The sequence below is a fragment of the Humulus lupulus genome, chromosome 5 (genome assembly GCF_963169125.1).
Source record: "Humulus lupulus chromosome 5, drHumLupu1.1, whole genome shotgun sequence".
Classification (NCBI taxonomy): Eukaryota; Viridiplantae; Streptophyta; class Magnoliopsida; order Rosales; family Cannabaceae; genus Humulus; species Humulus lupulus.
Window position 1 is genome coordinate 111,850,953 of NC_084797.1, and position 10,218 is coordinate 111,861,170.

The following is a 10,218-nucleotide window of genomic DNA, read 5'->3' on the forward strand; positions in this document are numbered from 1 at the left end:
TCCATTGTTACATTTGATTATTTTGATAACGTTTTTAGTTTGTTATATAAATCATAACGATTTGTTATGCTTATAATATGATTCTAAATCATAACATATTAAAAGTCTAGTAATAAAATTTTGTTACTTTAGTGTGGATAATATATTTTAAATTTTATTTTGATAAGTATACTTATAAGGTTTTTTTTTAATTAAAAGATTTTTATTATTGTATTTTGATAAAAAAAATCAAAATTAATCATAAAATGTAATTCTCAATAGATTGATAAACTATAAGTATTACATTAAACAATAACTAATTCAAACCATGAATGTGTCTACTTCATGAGATCTTAGTTCTAACTTAAGTTTGAAAGCATAACATAATAAAGTTTTATAATCTTGAACATTTTTTACTTCAAAAATGAAAAACAGAAACATCACAAGATACACAAAAGTAAATCATGCATGAAACTTGCTCCATCCTTCAATTCATCATCCTTTGTGCACTTGTCTTTCTTGTGAGTCCATATGCTTAGCTACAACAAAATTTAAGCCTTCCATCACCAATGGCATTACCATCTTTAAGCCTTTTAGCTGCTACTACTGTACCATCTCTGAGACAGCCTCTGTAGACATTTCCAAAACCACCTTTTCCAACCAAGTACTTGCTGCTGAAGTTGTTTGTTGCCATCTGAAGCTCTCTAAAATGAAATCTCCTCAGGTTTCCAAGGAAAACCTCCTCAAGATGCTGCTCTGAAATTTTTTAAAGCCTACAACTGTTAATCTCTTCTTCTTCTGTTTCTTTTTTAATGACATTGCTTAAAAAATGAGTTAGGTTTACTAATCGTTGACGTCAAAGAAAATTTTCTAGTTGTGTCTGTATATTATTGCTCTATAATAGTTTGCAGACAGAGAAATAATAATAATAAACAAATAAATAAAGGGTCAGCAACAAACAAATTATGAAGACAAACAAAGTGAGAATGACAGCACTGGTTTTTCCACTTACACACTCCAGAGATTTGTTAAGTTTCCTATGCTTGCAGAAAGGATGCCTGATAAGTTCTGGCTTGGAGTTCCTCTGTAGCACCAAAAACCATTCCCAACTACTTAGAAAAAATCTTAAAGTTTCAAGTCTCAAATTTGTGTGTGACATATAAGCTAAAAATTTTCTGATATAAGCTAAAATTTGGTGTTTTTCGCCATGAATTTACTTACAGACTAATGACCAAACCATCAATAGAGCAAGTGACCATATTCCAGCTGCATGGATCAAGAACTTTTGACAATTATTCATATCCAAATCAATATGTTATGTAGTTTAATCACAAGTTGAGACACAAATCCATCAGAAAGAAATTTTATATAAGCCTTTGTAGTGGAAACTGCAACCTATCACAAAAGAGTAATAAACAAAGAGTGAGACTTTTTTTTTTCTTTCCCTTATTAATATGTTATTCTAGAACTGAGTATCTAAATTTATAAAGTATGTGTCTACCAATTGTAGGATATTTAAAAGCACTATGTAATATATTTAAATACAAAAAGTATCAAAATATTTAGTGTTATGCCCTGAATTCAGATAATCAAGAACAAACATAAGTTGCATCTAACAAGATATGAAATTTAATCTTTCTCAAATTAAGAAACTGATCTCACTCCAAAGAACTTTATCGATACATAAAGATTAATGAAAATGAAAAAAAGATTCAGCAGCATAATTCTAAAGCACAACACAAGACTTTCTTCTTTATACTTTGACAAAGGCTGATGAAAGTCATCTTTTTGAGGTTCATCTTCTAGCTCAGTATTATGAGCCTATTAAAAAAGAAAAGGACAAGAAGTAGTGATATTTCCACAAACAAACAGATAAATTCAGAGGTGAAAGGGAGAAAATTAGAGAGAAAAAACACTGGGTTACAACATACAATATACATGAGTTTTCAGCATCATTCTCCAAACTTTTAGAACCCCAAGTTTACAAGTTTTTAATTCAAAATCACACAAAATTGTGGCTATATTATGAATGTGTCATATTATACCAAATTAGAACCAAAATTTTAATCTATTCCATAATACAAAATCACAATCATTAGCAGTGAAAATAAATTCAGAGGTGAAAAGGAGAAAATTAGAGAGAAAAAACACTGGTTACAACATACAATATACATGAGTTTCAGCATCATTCTCCAAACTTTTAGAACCCCAAGTTTACAAGTTTTTAATTCAAAACCACACAAAATTGTGGCTATATTTTGAATATGTGTCATATTATACCAGAGTAGAACTAAAATTTTAAACTATTCCACTATATAAAATCACAATCATTAGCAGTGAAAATAAAACTAAGCAACTTCTATTAAGGAAACATGGGTATTGAATTATAAAATATTCTATTGTTACAAAATTATAATAGTAAATTCCATTATAAAAATTCAAAAATTATATTCATTGTAAATAAATAATTAGAAAACAGTACAGGAAAATGGAAAGTCCCTAGGGTATGTTTATGATTTTTTACTTTAGGATAAGAAGCAAGTTATATTCAAGCAAAAAATAGTGAAGCTATAACATAAGACATTCTTAAAATAAAAATCTGTAACACATTACAAAAAGATACTCATAAAATTATGGGGGCCTTCGTATAATATTAGAAAAGTAAAACCCAATATCAATTAATCATTGTGAACATGTCCATTATATTTAAGTTTAAAAAGAAATGAACATGCAAAAGAAAAAGTCCCAAGAACTCATCAAACCTCTTAGTAACGACAAGATCATTAATACATGAAAATTCTAGTCATGAACATGGTGAACATTAAAACTTCCTCAATTAAGCAAGAAATATTCAAAACATGGAAAAAATGTAAGATAACTTCCTCAATATAGTGTTTCTAATGTGTTGTTATGCACATGGTGACTAATTTTTGCTCAAACTAGTAAAGATAAACTGTAGAAAAAGCTTATTTAAGGGCTTTTGCTTATTCTAATGATAAAAGAATTATTTCTGCAAAAAAATGTCAAAAAGAATCGAATTCCAAGAATAAAATACATTTATCAAGTGGCTTGGTTCCATTTACAAGAAAATGATTTCTATTAAGGTTATTTGACAATGCTTAACTTGTACAAAACTAGAAGAGACTACAAGCACTATAACATCAAATCAGGCTCTATGTCTAACAATAGAGGCTCTTAAAATATCTATCAATAAAATACATTGATTTACCATTTTCACAAGTCCATAATATTCATATAAATATAAACGCATAAATTATACATAAATAAAACTATCAAATAGAAATATAAGTAAAAAAACTTAATAAAATATAAAAACCAAATAACTAACTAGAGACACAACAACAATTGTTAATAGCCACAACGCAAATATTATTCCAATATATATTTCAATTCACAATTAGGCAATAAAATATTAAATAGTATCTCCATCCAATAGTGTTCGACCACTAGGAGGCAATACAACAAGAAAAATAAGCCCATAAAGGGAGATGGAAGAATTTAAAATACAGAAGAGAAAAAAACACAGATAACTCTATAGAGATTTAAAGAGTGTCTCTATGCAATACAATTCCTCATAGTTGCCATTAATAGTGGAAAAAAACAAAGCAATGTAGGATTCAATCACATTGTAATCAGAGTGATCAAAGAAGTACCTTACAAAAGGATTTAACTATTCCATTAAACATGTATAGCATCAACAAGAAAAGCCACAAGTAAATCAATCAAATTTAAGGTCTCCAAAGACTCAACTACTTGATCATTTGGAAACAAAAGAAATACCTTATCACAATTCATAGTGGAAAGCATTAAAAAATTAATGGCGTAGAAACTAAATCATGGGTCTCAACAAAGTTTACACACTAGGGTAATTGAACTAGGCCCCCTTTCTTTCTTTTTGATAAAACAAAAAATAATTCTCACTTGATTTATTCTATTATTATTTTGTTATATGTTTTGGTAAATGTCTAATATTGGGGTTTTCTTTCTTCTGGTGTTAGATTTGGTCTTGGTATCAAAATATTTAATTATGAATTAAATCCATAAATAATACTCAGTTGAAAAGACTTACTGCTACTCTTTGCATAAAGTCACTCACCAAATGACAGCCTAACATCACCAAGGAAGTAGAAAAAAACTGGTTTAATGACATACCATATATATGTATGCATATCAACCTAATATTCTATGAAATAGCGACTAAAATTTTCTCTCTATTACCGAGCAATAGCGAGGATTTTAAATGTCCTCTCTATAGTTCAACAATAGAAACAAAGTATTAGCGAGGAAGTTTAACGACAATTTCATTATCTCTATTCGATATAGCAAGGATTTAGAAAGCTTTAGCGACAAATTCATCTCTAAAACCCAATTTTGTTATAGTGCCAACACAAAATGATATGTTGGTTTCTTTAAGAAGCTTAAGGACCCTAGAAAAGGAAGCAACTCAGGCAAAGCTGCTTGCAATACAAATGAAAAGGACCTCAAAGTCTATACAAAAAGATTATTACACCATTTAAAAGTGTGTGTTTTTAACAATCTAATTAATGTACCAATCATCAAACAAACCAAGCAAACACAATTCAATTATAAAATAGTAATACTAGATAAGTCTATATAAAATCAAACACCATTTCTCCTAGACTAGAAACTAACCATCTGCCAATATCAATTCAACTAACTCAAAAAACATTCATGTTTTCTTCCTTATCTCACCGCAACACACAAATTTCTCAGATCCTACTTCACTAAGACACACAAGTTCTCAACCTTCTGTTATCACCGCAGCACACAACAATAATCTCAGAACCTACTTCACTATGGATGAATATTTAAGATATTCAAACTCATCTAACATTAGCATAATATTATAACAAAGGTAAAAGGCATACCACTTGCAAAATGCAGACAAAAATAAGAGTCTCCCGTGAAAGATTGCTTGCACACAAAGTATCTTGCCTCTTCTCTTGGAGGCAGCCATCCAGAAAAGTTTTAACTATATTACAAATAGAATAAAAATAGAGAGATAGAGCCTTATATTAGCAATATAATAGGACCAAACATAAATCTCATTATTTATGATCAAAACCCATACAATCAATATTATAAATTTTCACATGAATAAAAGCCTGATAAATTTAGATTCTAGAATATGCATAAATCAAATCTGTAAATTCCAAATTTCATACACAAAGGCCAACAAAAGGACTAAAGAAAAGATAATCTAAATCCACATTCTCAAATCACAAACATTAAGTATTAAGCACCATATTCTCACACTTACAACATCTCTAAATTTTCTCTTTGTATTCTCTCAATTAGAAATAATTCCAACACAAAAAATTATATATGTATTGACTATATTCAAAATGTTTTCTTGATATAAGTTGAGTAGAGACAAAGAACACACATGGAGAAATAATTTGGATCATTTTAAGCAAACAATCCACACATGTAAAAAAAAATGTTGAAAAGGCAAGGAGCACCAAAGCCATAATACAACAAATAGACCTGTATTAAAAAAAATTCAAATTTATATTAGTTATAACATACTGTGTGTCTTGTAGATACCTAAATCTATATAAGAATACTTTCTATTGTAATATAGAATATCGGTTTAGCTTCTTGACCATTCTAGTGATAGAGAAAAGTAGGTACAAATTCATTAAAAAGTGAAAAACACCTAAAACAAAACACAACTATTTTCTATTAACAACACATTAGTTCATAAGAATATAGTGTCATGAGTTATCTAATTAGCTATCATAAAATCATATTTAATTTCATTTATCTTATCTATATATAATATTCACATTTTGACAAACAGAGAATATAACCATCTTTCTTAACATTTCTTTATGTACATAGACAAAAAAAAAAGGATGTCAAGCACCTATTATATATCTTTGTATAATATGCACTATATATATACAGAAATTTTTTTATTCATCAATAATATGTAAATGGAAGTTTGACTTACCTGATTGTGAAATAGGGGATCGAAGAACCAGATCAGCAACAAGGGGAGAAACCAAGACTTATACCCACTGATAATACCCCAACACCAAAACAAAAATCAATACAAGTTTTACTTAACAAACTAAAACACTAAATATCAAAATCAAAGTTAAAAAAAAAATCAAAATGCCTTACCTCTTGAGCTACTCCGAGAGAGGCTTCAGTGAGGTGAAATTTGAGAGAGGCGAGGGAAAGAGGAGAGCGTGAGAAAGAGAGGCCCTGTGAGTGTTTAAATTAGCTAGCATACAACCTCTCTAGTTTTATTTTTTTGTGTTATCTCAATTAGAAACAAATATATATAATCAATATTCAAAACACTTTCTTGATATTAATTTGAAATCTGAAAAAGAAAAAAAAAATATAGAAGAAACTAACAACTTCGTGAGTGATTGGGTTACCTGGGTCTTGGTTTAGCTGCTCCGTGCTCGTGTGTGCTCCAACAGCTCAATGGGAAAGAGTGAAGAGAGACTAAACGTGGTGTTGTTCAGTCGGACTTTAGAGTATCGGGGCTTGAGGAAGAGAGAGTCGATAGACTCAGTTAGAGAGAGAGCTTTAGCTAGACGTGGTCATGGCGTGATGGAGAGAGTCGATAGACTCGGTGAGAGAGAGCGCGATGGAGAATGGAGAGGGAACTGATAAAATGAAGGCGAGAGAGAGAGGATGAGGCGTGATTAGGGTGAGCTGAATCTGAATGAGAGAGAGAGAGGAAACCCCCCAAATGATATTTTTCATTTTCATTTGGCGCTAAGTATTTTCACTTGCCGCCTCTTTGGGTAAAATTTCAGCTTGTTTTTTTTTATTAGTATATATTTATAACACTTCTAAATATATGTAATATTTTAACGTAATATATAAGCAAAATTGTTGTAGTGGCAGCAGAGTCAGACTCACAGTGGTAGAAACAACAACAGCCACCAGCACAACAATAGTGGCAAAAAAGGAAGCATCCTGCTAGTAAGTAGGCCGACATCGACAAAAGAGCACAAACAAATAATGGAAATAATAGATTGGGCTATGTAGAATACCCCTAGTGCTCCAAGTGCCAAAAAAGACATCCTGGGGAGTGTCGTGCAACCACCAATGGTTGTTACAACTGTGGCCAGGAAGGTCATCGAAAGAAGGAATGCCCACAGCTCAAATAAGAAGAAAAGAGGGATAACAAGATGGTTCAAGCCAGAGTCTTTGCCTTGACCCAGGGAGAAGCCGAAGCTAGTAACAAAGTATTCATAGGTTAGATTCCTATCCTCGATAATATATGTTCAATATTGTTTGATTCGGGAGCAACACACTCATATATCTCGTTAGGAATGATAGAAAAATTAGACAAACCTTGTGAAAGATTTAGAACTAGGTTTGTGACTGAATTTCCTTCGAGCGAAGTAGTTCTTTCATCACGAATAGTACGAGGAGTACCGATCAAAATCGAGGAGACAGAACTAGAAGGAGACCTGGTAGAGCTAAAAATCAAGGACTTCGACGTAATACTAGGCATGGATTGGCTAGCAAGGCATGGCGCGGCCACCGATTGTAGACGTAAGCAAGTGACGTTCGAAACTCCTGACGGTCAGAAATTATGCTTTATGGGAAAGGTTTTAGGACTACGAACACTACTTATCTCATCTATCAAAGCTTAGAAGATGATAAAGGAAGGATGTCACACATTCTTATCAAGCATCACGAATGTGAAAAAAGAAACACCACTAAAGGTTGGAGGCGTCCGCGTGATAAAGGAAATTCCAAAGATATTTCCTGACAACTTACCAGGGTTACCGCCTACCCGGGAAATTGGCTTCACAATCAAACTAGTACCGGGAACCGAGCCTATATCAAAGGCACCATACTGGATGGCACCTATAGAACTCAAGGAGTAAAAAACACAGTAGCAAGAACTCTTAGAGTTGGGTTTCATTAGACCAAGCCATTCGCCACGGGGAGCACCAGTTCCATTTGTGAAGAAGAAGGATGGAAGCATGCAGATGTGTATCGATTACCGCAAGCTGAACAAGGTGACAATTAAGAATAAGTACTCGCTACCCCGTATTGACGACTTATTTGATCAATTCCAATGAGTAACTATATTTTCAAAGATTGATCTATGGTCCAGTTTTCACTAGCTCAAGGTACGGGAAGAGGATATACCAAAGACATCTTTTAGAACTTGATATGGACATTATGAGTTTCTATTTATGTCGTTTGGTCTTACCAACGCTCCAGCCGCATTTATGGACTTAATGAATAGGGCCTTTAAGGATTACTTGGACAAGTTCGTCGTAGTGTTCATTGACGATATTTTGGTGTACTCCAAGGACGAAGTCATGCACGAGGAACATTTAAGATTGACTATGCTATGACTGAAGGAGCATCAACTTTATGCCAAGTTCAAGAAGTGTGAATTTTGGATTTTGCAAGTAGCATTCCTTGGCCATATAGTATTCAAAGACAGAGTCGCAGTAGACCCAGCTAAGGTAGAGGCTGTGAAGGATTGGCCAAGACCTAAGAATGCGTCAGACATTAGAAGTTTTCTCGGGCTAGCAAGCCATTATCAGAGATTTGTAGAAGGCTTTTCTAAGATAGCCACTCTGATTACCAACCTGACCCAAAAACAACAAAAGTTCAACTGGACGGATAGATGTGAAGAGAGCTTCCAATTGCTCAAGGATAAGTTATGCTCAGCACCAGTACTTTGTGTACCGACACCCAACGACAAGTTTGTAGTATATTGTGATGCGTCAAAGCAAGGTTTGGGTTGTGTGATGATGCAAAATGACAAAGTGATAGCCTATGCCTCAAGGCAGCTGAAGGAATACGAGAAACGCTATCCAATGCATGATATAGAGTTGGCAACGGTGGTCTTCGCATTGAAAATCTGCCGCCACTATCTTTATGGAGAACGATGTGAGATTTATACGGACCACAAGAGCTTAAAGTATATCTTCACACAGAAAGAGCTCAACATGAGGCAACGCAGGTGGTTAGAACTACTAAAAGATTATGGCTGCGAAATCCTATACCACCCAGGGAAAGAGAACGTAGTTGCAGATGCGCTAAGCAGGAAGAGTTATGAAAATCTAGCAGTATTATCCAGAATAAAAAAGCCGCTATATCAAAAGTTGATTAATGCTGGAATAAAACTAGTCATTGGTCAACTGGCTAACTTGTCCATCAAGTCAAGTCTATTAGATGATATAAGGATCGGGCAAGGGCATGATGACACGTTAGTATCGCATATGGCTGAAGTCAAAGAAGGCAAGACTATAGATTTCTCTATATCAGGACAGAGGTTCTTGAGATATAAAGGATGGGTGTGCGTGCCGAATGATTATGGAATTAAGATGAAGATTTTAGAAGAGGCACAAACTACCCCATACTCAGTTCACGCGGGGTCGACCAAGATGACTCACTACCTTAAGGCACTATATTGGTGGCCGAGAATGAAGAAAGACGTAGAAGAATATGTGTCTAAATGCCTTATATGCTAGCAAGTAAAGGCGGAGCATCAGCAACCTGCAAGCTTATTGCAACCGCTTAGTATTCTGGAATGGAAGTGGGAAGATATAGCCATGGATTTTGTGATAGGTTTACCACAAACAAATAAGAAGCACGACTCGGCTTGGGTTATGGTAGATAGAATCACCAAGTCAGCTCACTTCATGCCTGTCAAGACTACGTACATTGTGGACTAGTATGTAGACATTTATGTACGAGAGATAGTACGACTGCATGGAGTCCCTAAGACCATAGTATCAGATAGAGGATCGGTGTTTACATTGAGATTTTGGGGAAGCTTGCAGCAAGCCATGGGTACCAAGTTAAGTCTTAGTACGGCATTTCATCCTCAGACCAACGGTCAATCCGAGCGTACCATATAGATTTTGGAAGATATGTTGCGCGCTTGTGTACTAGACTTCGGAGGCTCGTGAAGTAAATATTTTCCACTTATAGAATTCTCCTACAATGATAGCTACCAAGCAATGATCGGTATGGCAACCTATGAGTTACTTTATGTAAGGAAGTTTCGATCGCCGTTACATTGGGAAGAGGTAGGAGAAAGATAACTTCTTGGACCCGAAGCTGTTAGAGAGTCTCAGGATGCAGTGGCGCTGATTAGAAAGTGTATGCTCCTTACTCAGAGTCGACAAAAAATTTATGTGGATGCCAAGCAACGAGATGTATAATTCAAAGTCGGAGATCAAGTCTTTTTAA

General features: G+C 33.8%; 1 long non-coding RNA gene across 1 annotated transcript; it reads right to left on the reverse strand.

The window, feature by feature from the left end:
• Window positions 1-4,887: 4,887 nt before the first annotated feature.
• Window positions 4,888-6,690, reverse strand: LOC133780552 (uncharacterized). The gene is made up of 3 exons (XR_009869406.1): window positions 6,151-6,690; window positions 5,978-6,044; window positions 4,888-4,993 (listed from the first exon to the last, which is right to left on the reverse strand). It is a non-coding gene; the product is annotated as an uncharacterized LOC133780552 (long non-coding RNA).
• Between the last annotated feature and the right edge of the window lie 3,528 nt (window positions 6,691-10,218).